This window comes from Vulpes lagopus, chromosome 18 (assembly GCF_018345385.1).
Source record: "Vulpes lagopus strain Blue_001 chromosome 18, ASM1834538v1, whole genome shotgun sequence".
Taxonomy (NCBI): Eukaryota; Metazoa; Chordata; class Mammalia; order Carnivora; family Canidae; genus Vulpes; species Vulpes lagopus.
Genome location: NC_054841.1, coordinates 10,646,178 through 10,665,117, shown reverse-complemented (window position 1 = coordinate 10,665,117; position 18,940 = coordinate 10,646,178). Strand labels below are relative to the sequence as shown.

Genomic DNA, 18,940 nt, shown 5'->3' with positions numbered 1-18,940 from the left:
TGCTGATGGAGGCTGTTTACAGCACCGGAAACGGTCAAGGGTTCACCCAGAGATGAGCCATCTGGTCATCCCAAGGTAAACAGTTTACAAGAGACAAACCAAGCCAGGCTGCTGTTTCGGTTTTTCTTTCAACCATATGATGTGCCATTTCCTTTCCCTCCTGGTGCCAACTGCAGAGATGGAGGCTGTCCCGGGCACCCTGACCCCAGCTCCTGTGCCATCCTGGGGGGAGGGGAGGGGGGGCATGGGGGACGAGGCAGGAAAAGTCAGTTTTTCACAACTTTTCTTGCCCCATCCTCAGGACTGAGTGATCCTCTGCCAGATGGTTAACTCACATTGTACGGAGAGTGGATTTCCTCCCCAAGGAACAGCTTTATTTCCTAGAACCTAATGCCTTGAATTTCCAGACTCTTCAGCCTGAAATCCATTTCCTTTTGGAAGAAGACCCCCTACTGGTCTCCCCAGGTATTGCAGCCCTGCTCTAGCAGCCACTACAAATGCCCACACGGAAGGCAGTCAGAGGCTCCGTTCTGGATGTTCACAGTGAAGCCAGTGGATTCCCAGGCATGCAGGATATGTGTGTGGCTTAACGGCCTGAAATAAACAGTTTGTGCTGGAATTGCAATTCTGGAGTTTCCAAAAAGTGTTGCAAAACACTCCAGGCAGACTCCGGAGTTTGTGTACTACAAGCTGTTTATCAATTAATTCCTTCTTTGCCAAACATTCTTACTTGGCCTACTGGGAGATGAGCTTGGTGGGAATGTATCTCTGATTTTGTAATGAAAATCACCAGGGAAAGAGGGTTCACTTTGCAGAGGCTCATGTTACGGAAGATGTGGCTGGAACAGGTGGTTCCCATAAGGACGAGGCTAGTACCAAGTTCCGGGCTCATGTAATAAGGAAGGGGACATCTGGGGACTAGGAAATGGGGACTCTGCAGTGATCTAGGAGCTGCACGTCTGCAGATTCACAGGGAAGGTGAGGAGTGTAAGCCTTGAGGTCAAAAAAAAAAAAAAAGAAAAGAAAAGAAAACACCAAAAACAAGTTCAAATCCAGACTTTGCCTCTTCCTAACTCTGTGACTTGGATGAGTCACTTAATCTTTTGAGCCTCAATTTCTCCATCTGTAAAATAGGGATCATTGACATTACCCTCTGTGACTCACTTTACAGTCGCAAGAAGGTGGCTTTTTTCTCTTTGTTGAAAAAAACTTACCCATAATGTATAGCTTTGTTAACTGCTTTGGGCCCCCAGCGTTAGAGACCTGAGGAAGTGTATCAGCTTTCTGTGGCTGCTGTAACAAAATACCATACATTGGGTGGCTGAAAGCAACAGAAATCTCTTGTCTTACACTTCTAGAAGCTAGAAGTCCAGCATCAAGGTGTCAGCAGGGCCAGATCCCCTCTAAAAGCTTTAGGAAAGGGTCTCTCCTTGCCTCTCCTGGCTTCCGGGGGTGGCTGACAGTCCTCAGTACCTCTGGGCTGGCAGTCGCCCCTCTCCAGTCTCTGACTCTGGGGTCACGCGGCCTCCTCCCCATGGTCTCTGCCTTCACAAGGTGTTGCTCCCTGGACTGGGACCCACCCTAGTGACCTCATCTTAATTTGATTACATCTGCAAAGGCCCTATTTCCAAATAAGGTCACAGTCACAGGTACAAGGGGATAGGAGATCTTTTGGGGGGACACGATTCAGTCCATCTCGGGTAGAACACATTTTGTTTCACTCAGCAGCTTATGAATGTGTCAAGGTGGGCCCCAAGCACTGGCAGGTGGGCGGGAGAGAAGACATTAGTTCCATACAAAAGCACTAAAATGTGCTCGCTGATGATTGACAACTGGAACAGGGGGAGGGCTTTGGGGGATGGGAGGGGACAACACAGGAAATTCTCCAGGCAATGAAATTTTAGGATGGGGATTCTTTGTTGTTGTTAAAGGGTTTGTTTATTTATTTGAGATAGAGAAAGCATGAGAGGTGTGGGGGAGAGAGGGAGAGGGAGAAGCAAGATTCTATCCAGGACCCTGAGATCATGACCTGAGCCGAAGGCAGATGCTTAACCCACTGAGCCACCCAGGTGCCCCTAGGATGGGGATTCTTAAATTTACTTCCAAGTATACCCCCCCAGTTGCCCATTACCCCAAATTCTGTACTCCCTCTCTCTTCCTGATGGCACCCCGTTTTCCCCTTGAGGACTTAGTTTTTTGGCCATCTGCTGTAGGTCTGCGGGGCCCAGCCCAGGAACCCCACAGCCCCCTCAGCAAGGACAAGCACGAGAGCCATGCCAGGCTAAGCAGACACAGCCTACACAGGAAAAGGAACCTGGGGACAGGAGGACAGGAGATAGAACATGCTGGATCTCGGACAGGAGATAGAACATGCTGGATCTCGTTCATCCTGGCTCAGTGGAGCCCCAAAGGGAATGTCTGCTGTGAGCCCACCTTGGGTTCTGGAGCTGTTGGTTTGGGTCCATTTCCAGGCCTCCCTTCTGGGAGACCCCCTCTGCTCCGATAAGCCAGATTCTTTTACATGGGCTCACAGCAGATATCTCTAGAGTCTACCTCCCAGTAGGCTTGTGTCAGCAATACTTTAGGAAAAATGAAAGAATTGGAGCAGCATCCAGCACGGGATAAAAAGAAAAAAGACAGCAATTTTAGAAGAGCAGAGAATTAAAAAAAAAAAAATTAACGTGTCAGCACAGAGCTATCTAGAAGAAATGTTAAAACCTTGAAGAGATCGTGGGGGCCATGGTCCTGGGTTTCTAACTGGAGTCTCAGGCCTTGGTTTAAATATTAAAGGGGGGGTACCCCATAGGAAGTCTAGAAGATATAGGCATGGGGCGCTGACACTTGGGGCATCCGAATGCCTGGCACCCACGGACACAGGACAATGGTGACGGCTACCTGACACATTGCCCCCTGGAGCTCGGGGCCCCTCGCTTTTGGCCAGCGCATCACAGCCTCAGCCAAACTGCCTCCCCCGCTGCGAGGCTGGGCCACTGCCAAGCTGGGCCCTTCCTGCACACATGCTGTTTTGATTCTGCACCCTTCAGGCTTTATTGGTTTTTCCTGCTAAATGAGGTGAGGTTCGCCCAGCCCAGTGGCAATTCCTGTAAAAGCCAGAGTTTCGATGACCCAGTGTGGCAAGTTTACAGGGAAGCACTCCCTGAAGGCTGGGCTGGCTGGAAATAATGCTTCACCCCTTCCAAGGATGGTGATGAGGTCTGAGGATCCTAATGGGAGGCAGGGGTACTGTGGGCGCCAGGAGCCCTGGGCTGGGGGTCAGGACTTCAGCCCTCGCTGGGCTAGGTAGGCGTTATCCTCTCTCTCATGGGCAAAATGGGGATGAAGCACATACCTCACAGCATTGCTGCTGGGCTCCAATGGGATTACAGATGTAGAGTCAGTCTGAAAACCACGAAGCTCTACCAAATGAGAGGAGGTACCAATATTACTGTAGCTATCGTGATCACTGTTATTAGAACCGAAGATCTTCCATGGCAGGTGGAAAATGAAGATGACCCCCAGTGACCTCTGACCTTGCAGAGTCCTTTCTCCTTTGAGTGTGGATGGAACCTGTGACTATAATGGGATGTGCCTCCAGTGATTGTGTCACCTTCTAAGGCAGAAGGGAGGCTATCTTGGATGGGCCTGGCCTTATCAGGTGAGTCCTTAAACAGGATTGATTCTTCCAGTCAAAAGAGCTTTAAAGTAGAAGAAGGATTCCGTGTGAGGGAGAGTCTCCCTTGCTGGCTTTGAAGATTGGGGTGGGTGGGAGTGGGGTGGGAGGCGTGTGTGGCAAGGAATACCGAGGCCTCTAGGAGCTGAGAGGGGCCCTAGCTGGCAGCTAGTAAGGAAGCAGGGACCTCAGCCCTAGAGCTACATGGAACCAAATGACACCCACAAGAGTGATCTTGAAAGTGGATCTGTCCCCAGACCCTCTGGACGAGAACTCAGCCTGAATGATGTTTTGAATCCAGCCTTGTAAGTGCCCTCAGCAGAGGCCACAGCCACGCCATCTTCTGCCCTCTAGAACTGCGAGCTCATAAATGGGGATTGTGTTAAGCTGCTGGGTTGTGGCGATCTGTTACACAGCACGAGAAAACCAACATGCTCCGTCAAAGAACCTTAAAATGGAAAGCTCCCAGGGTGCCCAGTGGTGGGAGACGAGGTTCAGATCCTGACGGTACAGCTCACGGGCTGTGTGATGTTGGCCGCACTACCTCCCTCGCCTCCCAGAATCTGTTCCCCCATCTGTAAAACGGGGATGGAAATTAAATGTGCATCAAGCATCGGAGCAGGGTATGTCATAAGGGCACGTAGTAAATGCTCAAGAAACACGATCTGTGGGACGTGTTCACGATTACAAATCAGCTGATAGCTAACAATAGTGCACCTGTGGTCTTCAGAGCCACACAGGACATGGGAATGAGCCTTGACCCAGTGTCCTGGCAGTTACAGGGCCCTTAGGGAATCAGGACCCTGAAAGCCACAACTTTGGACACACAGTAGGTGATGCTGCACAATATCCTTGGCGGATACAGAGAGCCATAGTGTCGTTCCCTCCTCAAGATCCCCTTTGCACTGGCTTTTCTGAGGAGGAATTCTGCTGCTCAGCCTCAGTCTCATTCTGTCCAAGGGAAGCCCGAGGCCAAGGCCTTATCTTTGGAAGAGGCTGACCCTGGACCCAGAGAGGACGGGGCTGGGGGACGTCCAGTCTCCCAGTTCTATTGCTGGCAGATGCCCTCGCCAACCCCACTGCACCCCCAAACTCTCCCAGACTCTGAGTCCCACAGCCCCACCAACTGCTCCTGTGGTTCTCCCCCAACCTCAGCGCAGTCCCAAGCCTGGGCCACCCACCCACACGCCCAGACTAAATCAGTCCTCCCGCCTCTCTGTTCCCTTGGACCCCGGTTTGGCAATGCCAGGCAGTGGAGACCATACATTTCTAATTAAATGCCACTAGACTGCTTTCCCAGCAAATCAAATCCACAACAAGATGCCCTTTCACCCCCACTCGGATGACCATGACCTAAGCCACGGACAACAAGCACCAGCGAGGATGTGGAGAGATTGGAGCCTCGGCCACCGCCGGTGGGGATGTAGGACGTGCAGCCACCTTGGAAGACAGTTTGGCCATCCCTCTAGTGTGGAGCACAGAGTTACAAGTCGGCTGGGCAATTCCACTCCTCGACGTACACCAGGGAGAAATGAAAACATCTGTCCACACAAGACCTGCACGCAAGTGCTCATAGCAGCGTTACTCTCCACGGCCAAGAAGCCAAAACTACCCAAACGTTCATCAGCCGACGAGGGGATAATGAAACGTGGTGTATCCGTATGACGGGATATTAGTCAGTCATGTAAGGAAATGAAGCAGTCATCTATGTCGCACTATAGATGAATTTTGAAAACATGATGCTGAGTGAAAGAAGCCAGACACAGAAGGCCATATATTATATGATTCCATTTCTATGGAATGTCCAGAATAGGCAAATCCATAGAGACAGAACATAGATTAGTGGCTGCCAGAGGCTGGGAGCAGAGAAGGATTGGGGGGCAGGTGACTGCTAATGAGGACAGGGTTTTGTGGGGGGGGGGGAGCAGCAGAAGTGTTCTGGATTTATGTATGTATGTATGTATGTATGTATGTATGTATGTATGTATGTTCTGGAATTAGATGGTAGTGATGGTTGCACAACTTTGTGAATAGGCTTAACTGTACACTTTAAAAGTGTGAATTTTAGGGGGACCTGAGTGGCTCGATCGGTTAAACATCTGCCTTCGGCTCAGGTTGTGATCCCAGAACTGTATGGGGCTCCCTGCTCTGTGGGGTATCTGCTTCTCCCTCTCCCTCTGCCCCTCCCCGCTGCTCATGTTCTCTCTCTCTCTCTCTCTAAGTAAATAAGTAAAATCTTTAAAAATAATTTAAAAAATAAAAATGTGAATTTTATGGCATATTGATTATATCTGCATTTTAAAAAATAGGTTGATAAAAGTCTTGATGGCTTCTCGCAGGCTGCATGACCTTGCGCAGGTGACTTGGCCTGAGCCCCGAAGGTCCCCATCTGTAGAATGGGACCATAACAACAGCACTACCTCGCAGCTCTGCTGAGGTTACATGAGAAGATACGAGAAAGCAGTGCCCCAACGAAGGGAAGCTTTAGAACTTGTGTTAGGATTAGTCACTGGACTAGCATAAATTTGGGGTGGTTTCCCAAGGCTCCCTTGTCCAGCGACTCTGCTCCCTTATTATTCACATGCCACCTGATGTTCCCGCTGTTCTCTATAACACCCTGCATGTCCTTCATGGGCAGGTGCAGGCTTGCCCTTGCCTTTAGCCGTGTCCCCAGCAGCGCCTCTCCTGGGCCCCCGGCCCTGATCCACCCTAGCAACGGGGAGCGCTGTCCTCTTCCAGAGGCCCCTAAAGGGAGTCACTGGTGGCAGGCTGAGTCCCACCCAAAAGGTTTCTTTTTTTTTTAATTTTTTTTAAATTTTTATTTATTTATGATAGTCACACACACACAGAGAGAGAGGCAGAGACACAGGCAGAGGGAGAAGCAGGCTCCATGCACCAAGAGCCCGACGTGGGATTCAATCCTGGATCTCCAGGATCGCACCCTGGGCCAAAGGCAGGCGCTAAACCGCTGTGCCACCCAGGAATCCCCCACCCAAAAGGTTTCTTTTCTCGAGCCAGGCTCTGAGCAACATGAGGAGGATCATGTCTTATTTTCTTGTGTGAAGTGCATCCCAAACTTCATGCATTTATCGCCTTCCCGACTTCCCCACGTCCCCGCACTGGAGTACCACCTGTGTTACAAGTTACTGAATGCTTTTCTGTAAATCAACTCGCTTATCAAAAAAATAAGCATATATATTTTTTTAAAGTTTTAATTTATTTATTTGGAGATAAATAAATTTATTTAATTAATTAATTTATTTATCAGGAGAGAGAGCACAAGCAGGAGGGGCGGCAGGCAGAGGGAGAAGGAGAAGTGGGCCCCGCACTGAGCTGGGAGCCCAACGTGGGGCTCGATCCTAGGATCGTGGGATCATGACTCGAGCTGAAAGCAGATGCTTAACCAGCATCTCCACCCTGGTGCCCCCCAAATAAGCATATTTTGGAAGGACAATGTTATCACTACTGTAAACGAAAAGCCAGCATCATTCTCCATCAGTAAGAATGTAAGCAACTGGGGGATATTCGCACTGAACGCACAGCCATGTCCAAGTGCAGGTAGGCACGTTGCCTGCAAAGCCTGTTCTTTCGAGGTGGGGGAGATTAGTATTCTTAGCGAGGCATTAAAGACCATGCTAACAACAACAAAGACTTTCTCAAAAAAAAAAAAAAAAAAAAGACTTTCTCCTTGGCATAATCGGGACTGAGAGGTCATTGAAAGAGGACTTACGTGATCCGTGAGTCATTGTTATTAACGCCTGCCCCTCCTGAATCATCCTCCCTCCTCTCCTGCAGCCTGTGACTAAAATATCACCTTCTTATGAGGCTTTTCCTGGCCCCTCATCCAAGAGGCACCAGCCCTGTCCCCCACCATTTTCCCAATTCCCTGTCTCTGTTTTATCTTTCTTTTTAGCTTTTACATCCTATTCACTACATCTTCCTTGTCTTCTGTTCCCCCAGCTAGAACGCATGCCCTAACGGACCAGCTCTCCCCAGGGTAAATACCTACTGAATGAATGAATGGGTGCAGAGAGGACAATGGGTTCTGTGCCTCCAGAGACTTCATACTGTCTTACACTAGCTTCGTACCAAATCTTAACCCTTGGGAGGCAGCCCTACAAACGATTGTTGAGTGTGCAACTGAGTGAATGAATGAAGTTTTGCCTGGGTAGCGAAGCTCCCAGTTTTTGTTTTTTTTGGTTTTTCGTTTTTTTTTTTTTTTGAGATAACCCAGGCTTCTCCATGTGTCTATGTTTCCGAAGGCTCTGATACTAAATTCTTCCTGCAGACTGTCTCCAGGACCGAAAGAACGGAGCCTTTGCCAAGAGAAGGGGCTGAATTCTCAGGCTTCCAGTCGAGAGCAAATAGAGCTGGTTTCCCAGGATAACCAACTTAGAGACCCTCAGAAGTTGTGGGAGCTCAGGAGGCGTGGGGAGAGCATCCTCCAGAGACAAACTCCTTCTTGCCCGCCCTGGCCAGGACCCCTGGCGCACTGCCGCGTGGGAGAAGCCAGCCAGACACGCAGGCCCGCTGCAGTCACTAAATGATCCTAAGTACATCAAGATGGGCGCCCTGACGCCAGCCACTCTGAGCAGGGTCTGGAATGAATTGGAGGGTTGTTAAGATCGCCGACTTAAGCCTCTTCTCACAGGAAAAATATTTATTTCACTGAGCTCTGCTTTTTTGGAAAGCTGTGCCTGTAACCGTCCACATCGATCTAGCAGAGTTTTGGCTACTGCTGGCTTTGTCTCCCCTCCTGTGTTGGGCCCTGCGTGTGTGTGTGTGTGTGTGTGTGTGTGTGTGTGTCCATGATCATTAAGCAATCAGCCAAAAGACACAGCCAGGACACTCTGCTCTTCTTCAACTGGAAAAAAAATGGACGCAAACTGAGTTCGTGGCATGAGACACAAGACATGCATGTTTTATCATCAAAGATGCCTGCTTGCAAGACGCAACTGCTTTTTTCTTTCTTTTTAAATCGAACATGCTCTTTTTTTTCCCTCTGGCTTAGAGAAAAAATACAGACCAATTCGAGGAGGAGAATAGGTATTTCCATCCTTCCGAGGTGCCACAATCAGCCTTTAGTGCAATATTTCCCATCCATTTCTACTCTGAGAGCTGAGGGCCTGGATTTGAATCCGAGGTCTGCCACTTGCTGGCTCTGCAACCTGGAGAGCCATGGGACCTCTGTTTTCTCTAAGATGGAGTAATAATAGACCTTTAAGTTGTTAGGAGGAATAAGTGAGCGAGAATAGATACAGAGCTTAGCAGAGTTTCTGGCACATAGTAAATGATCCATAAACGGTACCTATTTTATAGGAGGAATTTGTACATTATTACACATCTCACTATACCCCAACTGCACTGACAAATGTTACTTTTTAGTCATTGCTAATTTGTCATCCCATTCTTTAATTCGCATTAAAAAAAATTTCACCCACTATTTTCCTAACACTGGTTTTATTAGCTACACTGTTGAATGTTTACTGTATGCCAAGCACGGGCTAAGGGTCTCCATAAAATATTTTCATCTCACTTCTGGTTTATACCCAGACTTGAACAGATATTTATACACCCATGTTCACAGTAGCATTACTCACAATAGCCCAAAGGTGGAGCAACCCAAGTGTCCATCAACAGATGAACAGATAAACAAAATGTGGTCTATCTGCACAATGGAATACTGTTCTGCCTTAAAAAGGAAGGGAGTTCTGATACAGGCTACAACATGAATACACCTTGAGGCCATAATGCAAAGTGAAATAGGCCCGTCATAAAAGGACACATGCTGTATGATTCCTCCTGTATGGGGTCCCTAGAGCAGTCAAAGTCATAGAGACAGAAAATAGGATGGCGGCAGTTGGGGAGAAGGGGGACGCCTGCGTGGTTCAGTCAGTTAGGTGTCTGACTCTTGGTTTCAGCTCAAGTTGTGATCTCAGGGTCATGAGATCAAGCCTCTTGTCAGGTTCAGCGCTGAGCAGGGAGCGTGCCTGAGATTCTCTCTCTCCCTCTCCCTCTGCCCCTTCCCCTGCTCGCACGCCTGTGCTCGCACGCATGTGTGCACAAGTGCACGCGCCCTCTCTCTCTTATAAATCAATCAATCAGGGATCCCTGGGTGGCGCAGCGGTTTGGCGCCTGCCTTTGGCCCAGGGCACGATCCTGGAGACCCGTGATCGAATCCCACGTCGGGCTCCCGCTGCATGGAGTCTGCTTCTCCCTCTGCCTGTGTCTCTGCCTCTCTCTCTCTGTGACTATCATAAATAAATAAATTTAAAAATAAAAAAAAAATCAATCAATCAATCTTAAAAAAAGAAAGTAAGTAGAAAGGTGGGAGCCAGGGAGGGGGATTGAGGAGTTAGTGGTAAATGGGGACAGAGTTTCCGTTGGGGGAAATGACAAAGTTCTGGAGGTGGATGGTAGTGATGGTTGCACAGCAACGTGAATGTGCCGAATGCCACAGAACCATACACTTAAAAACACATAAAGTGGTGAATTTTACGTTATCTATATTTTACCAGAACAAAAAAGTCTTGGCCAATCTACTTAAGGTAGATGTTTTTATTAACCACCGCCCCCCACACCTCCATTCTTTAAAAGATAATGAAACAAAGGCTCAGAGAGGTCAAACGCATTCCCAGAGTCACACGGCTTAGAAGCAGTAGAGACAGGCCTAGGTGCCAGGGCTTACTCTCCAAGCCCACATTGTGCTGTAAGAATTCTGTGGAGTCAGAAGGAAACCAACCCAAGGCAACATGGCAGGCAGAGTTAGCAGCACCAGACTGGCCCTCAAGGTTCAGAGTTCAGTTCTAAATTTGTTCTCTGACCTTCTTGTGGGTGCTAAATTTGGCCAAACAAGTTCTTCCAGCTTAATCGATGACGTGAGTGCATTGTTTTGAAGATCAAACCTCTTTCCTGGTATGAAAATAAAATCATGCAGATTTGTTTGGAGAAGCCACCTTGCCGCCTGTCAGCGGCCCTCGGAGAGTAACCCGGACTCGCTGACAGTGGAGACACATAGCAGAGCCTGAGTAACAATGTCTCCTCCTGAATGAACCAGAAACGGAGCCTCAGGAAATAGCGAGGCAAAAAAATGCTAACCAGAACCAAACTTAAAGTTTTCCTGAAGTTATTAATTAAGAACAAAATAACACTCTTCGGATAGCCTCCAGTCCAGGGAGAAATTTGCAAGGGTTGTCCCCACTTCTCTGGGAGGTTTCGGGCTGCCTGGTCCATGACCCCTTGTCAGATACCCTGCCTCTATTGAGGTGGAACAGACATGTGATCCTTGTGGTCTGGCCGCCGATATCTGAACAAGTGTTGGACACTGGACCCTGGAGAGAACATTCACTCACTGGCCAGAAACAAGACTTCTGGTGCTTGACTCAAAAGGATGAATCTGGACATCAGATTCCCTCCCACAGGAATATGAACCAAGAGACAATGGAAGAGTGTTCCAGTTGGAACAGATACTTGAGCTGAAAGACTGTGGATATTTGGGGTTGGGGTGGCCATTCCAGGGGCATAAGCACACAGATGTATGTAGAAAAGGGGTAGGTGCTATGGCACTCTGGATCCCAGTGAAAGCACTGAGTGGCTGGATCAAACTTTATCTGAAACCTACCCTACCACTGACTTTTCCATTACACGAGCCAAAAAAATCTTTCTTCAAATTACTTTTGTTAGGTTTTCTGTTTTTTATTCTTTTATGACCAAAAGGAATATCTCTATAACCTCCTAACATGTCCCATTTTTACCTGAAACCGTCAAGAGTTAGATGTGCAACACAGAACCCAACAGACCACACCAAAGCAGGCAGAAGCGCTTTGGCAGAGTTTAGGATTCAAAGCAGTGTCCCCGCGCATCCCAAGTGATGCAAGTTCCCCTTCTCTGGTCTGAAGCCCTGGGAGGAGGGGCGAGAAGGTTAGAACTTTGCTGCAGGGACATGCTGTCCTCACAACGACCCCTTCTCAGCCTCAGAACTACTGTTACCAGAATCTCTCTGAAGGTCCTGGACAAAGGGTGAAGCCAGGAACTCCTGAGGCTGAGGGCAGGTCCGGAGCCTGGGAGAGAAGGGGCAGGCTGGGGCTGGGGCAGACCTAGGTCTTCCGTTTCCCGTGGGCCTCTGCAGCCCAGCTGTTGGCCACAGGGGGTTAGCCAGCCCTGGGGACAAGCGGCATTCAGGGGATATGGAGCAACCAGGGCTAAAGGCGCTGCCGGAGACAAGCTGAGGCTCATCGAGGCCGAGGGGCCTAGCAGTGAGTGCCCACCCTGGGCCTGGTCGGGTGTCCCATGGCTCGGAGGGTGGCACCATTTCCGAGTCACCGCAGCGAAGCTCCAGCGACTCAGGCTTCGGCAGTGACCACATCTGCCCTCGCATTTCCCCTCCAGCTGGTTCTGCCATCAGCGGCCCCTCCAGAGCCTCCCTCAGACAGAGCCTGACGGCTGATGAGGAAGAGGATCAGCCACAGACTCGAGTCTCCCTCCGGCCTCTGTCCCACCCACCGGAGGCGTGGGTGTGTCCAGCCCACCTGGGAGCATCTGCTTTTGTCATCAGACAGGGCTGCCTTGATGAGGACCAGACCCCCCCCCCCCGAAGAAGGGGAGAGCCAGAGAAATTAAATTTCCAAAAGGAAAGAACCAATGATCATTGGCCACATCTGTGAAATCGGGTGCTTCTCAAGGGCCAGGGAGTCACCAGGCCTCAGTTTAAGCCCCCATGGTGGACGTCATAGGTGTTGTCCCGGCCCTGGGGGAACTGCCGTATGCATCGAGGCCCAGCACCCATGGGTGGTTCCCCCTCCAGGGTCCACCCAGGATCCTCCTCTCAGATGCCCCGTCACTTCCACCAGGAGGTTCCTACCGGTTTTCATGGATCCCCAGAGTACTCAGCTACACCAAGACCCGGTATTGACTGGAGTTCTCACCCCCCTCTTCACTGGCTGTGCCTGGGGGGGGCATTCAATCCTTTTTGAGGTTCAGTTTTCTCACCTGTACATTGGGCTGGGGGGCTTGTCTTAGCCCAGAAGTTTGCAGACTGTCGACTGCACCTGTCTTTGGGCCATGAGCTCAACAGAGGGAGTCGTGACAGTCACGACATTCATTTATGCTACTCAGGCTCCACAGTGACAATTTCCCAAGTGCACACCCCATCGTTTCTGGGAATGAGCTGAGGGCAGGAACCCCACGTGCCTCTCTGTTCCCACCCAGCACCTTGCATGAAGCTGCTGTTGGGAACAATCTACGGAAAAGTTTTCAAATGACTCACACACTCTGTTCTGTTCCTTTTCACGATAGCCACCAGCCCATGGAGGCAGCTCAGTCAGAACTGGGGTCAGGCGGACCTGGCCTCGAGTCCAGCTCCACCCTTACTCAAGTGTGGCCATGGGTAGCTCTGTTCCAAGCCTCTGGTCCTATCTGTTCCTGGGGAATAATTGTCCTGTGAATCTGAATTAAGATAACATGTGCAAAGCTCTTGGCTTTGTGAGAGGCACACTGCCAGCCCCATGTCAGCCCACTACAATTATTAGGTCCGTATATCGTATACGTCGCAAAAGGCTCCTCGGGGTCAGGACACCCCTTACCTTCCTCCAGTCAAATCATCAGGTTGTTTGGGGCACCTCTTCCTCCTCCGATTGGATGTAGCGGAGTTGGGTGAGTGATAGCTTGTTGGGGCTTTCTCCCTGCTTCCTGGTTTCCCTAGCCTGCTGGCCAGGCTTTGTCTTCCCCTCCAAGACAACCCCGCACCCAACCCCAAAAGGGGTACCTTCAGCATCACCCCCATTTGAGAATGTGAGCCTAGGAGGGCATGTTTCCCAGTTTTACCACATTTAAGGTAGACCATGCAAAAGCCCACTGAGATGTCTGTGGATGGACCTGCTGTTTGACTAGTGGGTTCCCTGCGCCTCACCCTACCCAGCTGCCCCCAGGGCCGCACTCAGCTCCAGACAGCGCTCAGCAAGAGAGGTCAGCGGCTAAGCTCTCTGGCTTTCCTCTGACCTCACGTCTGTTTGTTTTTCATGTTCAGCAGCTGTCTGCAGTGGAAATCTCCACTAAGGGACAGACCTTGTCTCTGTGCTAGAAGCAGGAGAATGCCACAGGAAAGGCGGCTGCCCGAGTCAGGAGGGCTGGTCACCGAGTTCCTACACGCCACTGGGGAACCAACCCTCAGAGCTTCTGTTTTCTTATCTCCGTGGGCTGAGAAGAGAACTTGCAGATAGGCCTTGGCTCATGTTCTAACACCAACGGTGGACACAGGTTGCTTCTGGAGTGGCGTTGAGATTCTGAGGCCGTGTTTGGGCTCACTAGGAAACGGCATTGAGGTGGATTAGCCATGTCTTCCACAAACTGAAGGGTGTGAAAGATGGTATATTTGGCGTCACATAGTTGCCACCCCCAACCCAGGTGCTCTGTAAGGTTCCTCAAAGCTTGAAATGGCTCAGAGTCCTAAGGTCTCATAGGATCATACAAAACTTAAGATCTCTCTGTTGATTTGACCTTTATTCTAATAGTGCCACGGGCTTCTCATGGTGAGCACTCCCTTACCACTTTGCACTGCCCACTGTTAAGGCCCATTCAAACCGCCACATCCTTCTTGCCACCACGACGGGTTCAGCCAAGGGGATCTGCGCCAGGCCAGGTCACTGAAAATCAGCCCTACGATCCTCTACTCCCTCCCACCTGACTGGATCCAGCCATACCTGACACTAAACCTAATTCTAAATTTTTGAGTTGTAGGAGCCAAAGCATTCTTTTTTTTTTTTTCTTTTTTGCTTAAGCAGCATGAATTGGGGTTTCACCACTTATAACTCACGGAGTCCTAATGCACAGATTCTTTCTTCTTCACAGGCCCCAAATTAAAGACCAAAAAAGGGTTTGGCTAGTGTGACAGTGAGAACATTTGGGCCTTTGTTTTTGTTTCCATGTGATCCAGCCAAGGCAAGAGGCCTAGAATGCAGAGACCTGGGAGACACCTGCTGAGGGGTCCCTGTGGTAAGATAGCCTCTCTTTTGACAAGTAGAGCCTAAAAGGGGGCAAGTTGTCTGGAATATCTTTTTATCCCCTTCAAAATGTAGTTTTCATGAATGCTTTCTCCTTAGCTTCCTGACGTACTGAATCTAGCTTGGCTGAATTTTGTTTAAAAATGTGGGCATCAATCATAAATACCCTTGGGAGAGAACATTAACCATCAACTAGCAACATTAGCGTCCCTCCGCCCCACCCTGTCTCCTACAGTTAAATGGACTGGAACCTCTCCACCTTGTCCCCGGAGGAACCTTTCCTGCCTGTCCTAGAACATTTCGGAATGGGCTTCTGCCGTAAGTTTTCACATATCATCACACAGCTCAGCTTCCTGGCCCGACTCCTCTGCAGTGAGGGACAGGCAGGGACCAGCACAGGGAACTAACAGCTCTGAGCATTTCTGGAGTCTGGCTCTTGAAGTTTTTTTCTGGGGCAAATTCTCCTCGCCGCCCCCCGCACCTCCCACCCCCATTCGGGAACCTGAAAGGCCCAGCAGCAACTGGAGCATAGGGAAGGCTTTGATGTGGGATAGACCTGGGGACAAAGCCCAGTCTGCCAAATTCTTGCTGTGTCATCCTGGACAAGTTGCTTCACCTCTCTGAGTCCCAGCTTTCTATAAAATGCGGATGATAATACCACCCACTGTGCCGGGCCAGTTCTGAGAATTCAATATTCTGACGTTTGCCGGACGTAGTCCATGGTAGTTATAGTATTAGCACTCGTGGTTTTCTCATTTAGATCGGCTTAGACCAGGGCAGGAAGGAAAGAGGATAGAGAAGAGAGATTGAGAGCAAGCAACCTCGGGATTTCTGCATCATTCAGCCATAGAGGTCATGACCCTCCCTCTCAGCCACCCTAGTTGGAGACCGTCCCTTGTCAGCATGCCTGGCCACCCTCTGAAGATCTGTCTGCTTTATCCTTTCAGAGGGGAGGGATTGATTTTTCTTCCCCAGGGAGGGCAGTCTGAGGCTGACCCTCTACCCAGGTCCCAGAGTCTGCAGACAGGGACTGAGCAGTGACAGAGGCTCAGCCCCCCGAGGCCATGGCGCTTTGTCACAGCACCTGAACAGACTGAGACCATTGTTATACACTCACTGCTCTGAATGTTTCTCCTTCAGCACATTCACCACAGCTCTAATTAAGTGTGCGATCATTTCCGTAACAAGTAATGGTTTGAAAAACACGACTGTGCTTTCCTCTTTGCCTCTTCAGGTAAACAGTCCTTCCCCTTGGTCCTCAGATATCCATCTGCCTGGGGAAGACGTGCATTCACACAGAGAGGAACGAAAGGCAGGATGGTGGCGATCTTCAGTTCCTCGTAGTCAAAGCAGATTTTGCCACAAGACAGCGGACTTAAAAGTCACCACTGTGAGAAAACATTTTTTAAAAGTCCTTGAGGGGGCAGCCCTCCGTTTAGCTCCACCTTCGTCCCAGGGCGTGATCCCAGGGATCGAGTCCTGCCTTCGAGCTCCCTGCATGGAGCCTGCTTCTCCCTCTGCCTGTGTCTCTGCTTCTCTCTCTCTCTCTCTCTCTCTCTCTGTGTGTCTCTCTCAAAAACAGATAAATAAAATCTTTAAAAAATAAATAAATAAAAAATAAAAGTCCTTTAGGTGCCAACAAACATAGCAGAAGCATAGCACTTTCCCACACTGTCAAGAAAATAGAGGTCTCCCTTCACCCGTGCCCCCAGGCCTGCTATCTTTGGCAGAAGGACCACATGCATAGAAGAGAGGACATCCCTCTATCCCTCTCTTGGCTCCAGCCCAGAAAGCAAAGGGGCATACAAGAGGGTGCTGGTGCAAAGTAGGGACCCAAGAGCTACCTGGGTTCAAATCCCAGCTCTGCTACTTAAGAGTTCTGTGACTGGGAGCCAGGTATGTCACGTCTCTGTGCCTCAGTCTCCTCATCTGTAAAATGGGACTCAGTACTTCCTCACAGAGTTGCTACGAGTGTTGAACGAGTTAGTGCGTGAGATGCTTAGTGTAGATTCAGGTGTTTTCTAAGTATCAGCTACTTCTATTTTGTTATTTATTTATTTCATTCGTTTGTTTAGTACAAGCAGAGCCAGCTACGAAGGCAGGGATTTGCACTGACCCTCTGGAGGCTCAAGGAGGAAGCTGGATTGAGATCACCGCTCACCAGTTTAAGTTGGGGTGACCATGCAAATGCCCCAGGTTGGATGGAAGGAAGGAAGCCTTGCCCAGTGTTGCACTTTTCCGGGCTCCACAGGGTCTTCCACCTAAGGGACATCCCTTTTCCTAGGGGACACTGTGTGAGGATGGTGGACAGCCCCAGCAGGGGCCAGATGCAGCGGAGTTGAGGGCTCTGAGCCAAGGAAGAGACAGACAAGTCAGCCAGGCAGGGCTCCGGGCCCAGAGCACGTGTTCCTCCAGCCGCCAGCCGCCAGCGTCAGAAAGGCCAGCAGTGGTCCCGGGCCATGGACGTGGCTGGACGCCCCGCGTCCTCCCCATCCACCCGGGAGCCTCCGGGGGGCTCCGGACCCCACGCCACCTTGGGGGGGGGGGCTGAGGATGGAGCAGAAGGAAATCTGAGACTGAACATTACCTGAAGACCTACAGCACTGGATCGGATTAAATTGGCCAGATCGGACGAAATCTCGTGTTCCTCCTCGTCGCCCTGGGTTTGTGAGCAATCCCAGCTCAGTTACAGGAAACAATGAAAAGGCATTTCCTTCTTTTTTCCTGCAGAGGCACGTGATGGTGGGTAAAGATGCCGCCTGCGGCCCGGCCACCAGCGTGCGGCTTCCGGGGCGGCACCGCACCTGTCCGAAGCGCGAGGGGTCTCCCCGGGGGCTCCCGGCCCCCCCCAGCAGGCGAGGGCGCCATTCGATGCTGAGTGGCGGCCGACAGGTGGCCCGTGTCCGGGGGCCGGGGGCACAGGGGGCCGCCCGCCGGGCCTTCGCGCTCCTCTTCAGCGTGAGCGGGCCCCACCGCCTGCCTCCCACTGGGAGAAAGCCACGCAAGGGGCCCAAAGGGACGCGCCGCCACCTCTGCCATTGGCCGCTGGCTCCTGCCCACCTGCGCACGCAGGTCCCTGCCCACGCGCCTGCGCACACACGCCTGCACCGCGCACGCACGCACATACGTGCACCCCCCGCCCGCGCGCGCACGTCCACACGTATGTCCACACGCATGCGCACGCATGCGCCGTCCGGGCTGCGTCGCTGTGAGAAGGCAAGCGGCCACGAGGGAGAGGGCCCCGTGCTGGGGGCCCCGGGACGCCCCCTCCCTCCCCGAGGAGAAGGGACCCCTGCCCGCGCCACCTGGGAAGCCCCTTCTGCCCCTGCCCCTTGAGGCGAGCGGAACCCCCGCTGCCCCCGGACACCTGGGCGCGCCTGTGACAGCCTGACGCCGAGGGCCCGGCCACCACGCCCGCACCCTGACCTGCAGAAACCGTAAGATCTTGGACAGGTGTTGTTTTCAGGCGCTGAGTGATGGGGCCATGTGTTACTCAGCGCTGGGTGACTGCTCCAGCCCCCTCGTCAGCTCTGTGCCCCTGAACCAGCTGCTTCACATTCGTGTGTGTTCCGTGATCTCAAAAAAAGGGGCGCATAGTAGCTGCACCCCCACCTTACGGGGTCATTGCGAGGACCGAGAAAAGGGACATACGAATGAATGTGAATGGGACAGCTGGCTGGAGCAGGAGGGTTAGAGAATCAGGAAGTGAAGCCCACCCCCCCACCCCCACCCCCCTGCCCCGCTCCCGGGGTGCGGGTGCGGGAGGGCGGAGGCAGGGCAGGGTGAAGCTGTAAAGAGCCCTCACTGGGTAGCTGCCACAAGGCCAGGTGCCCAGCTGGAACCCCCCCACTACCACCACCTCCACCCTCACCTCATCACCTGGACTTTCTCCTAAGGCTCTAAAGGACCAGTGCTCAGCGGCGTCTGCTGGCTCAGTCAGTGGAGCATGCAGCTCTTGATCCCGGGATCATAAATTCGAGCCCCATATTGGGTGTAGAGATTACCTAAAAATTAAAACAAAGGACCAATGCTCAGAGCTGCCTGCGCACGGTCAGGGTGCCCAAAGGCATGCTCTGCTCTCCACCCGGCCATCCCTACGCTAGGTTCTGCTATCCGTTCTTCACGGATTATACGTTCCCCACGGGGCCACTGTTGCCCAAAAGCTGGCCAGGCTTGGTGCCATGGAGACAAGCAAGCCAACAGCCACAGCATCTGAGAGCTCTAGAAACTGACCCTCGTGGGAGAGCCACAGCCAGCTGGCATGAGTACCATG

The 18,940-nt window shown here is 51.3% G+C and overlaps 1 protein-coding gene across 2 annotated transcripts in view; it reads right to left on the bottom strand.

The window, feature by feature from the left end:
- The window catches only part of RIPOR3 (RIPOR family member 3), a 72,934-nt gene that overhangs the window by 41,447 nt on the left and 12,547 nt on the right, over positions 1-18,940 (bottom strand). Inside the window, exons 2-3 of one of the 2 annotated variants that reach the window (XM_041733047.1) lie at positions 18,547-18,671; positions 17,255-17,391 (exon numbers count right to left, since the gene is read on the bottom strand). The exons of the other annotated variant lie outside the window; for it this stretch is intronic. The gene's annotated coding sequence lies outside the window, so the exon portion shown is untranslated. The remainder of the gene's footprint in view (positions 1-17,254; positions 17,392-18,546; positions 18,672-18,940) is intronic. 2 annotated transcript variants of the gene reach the window in all.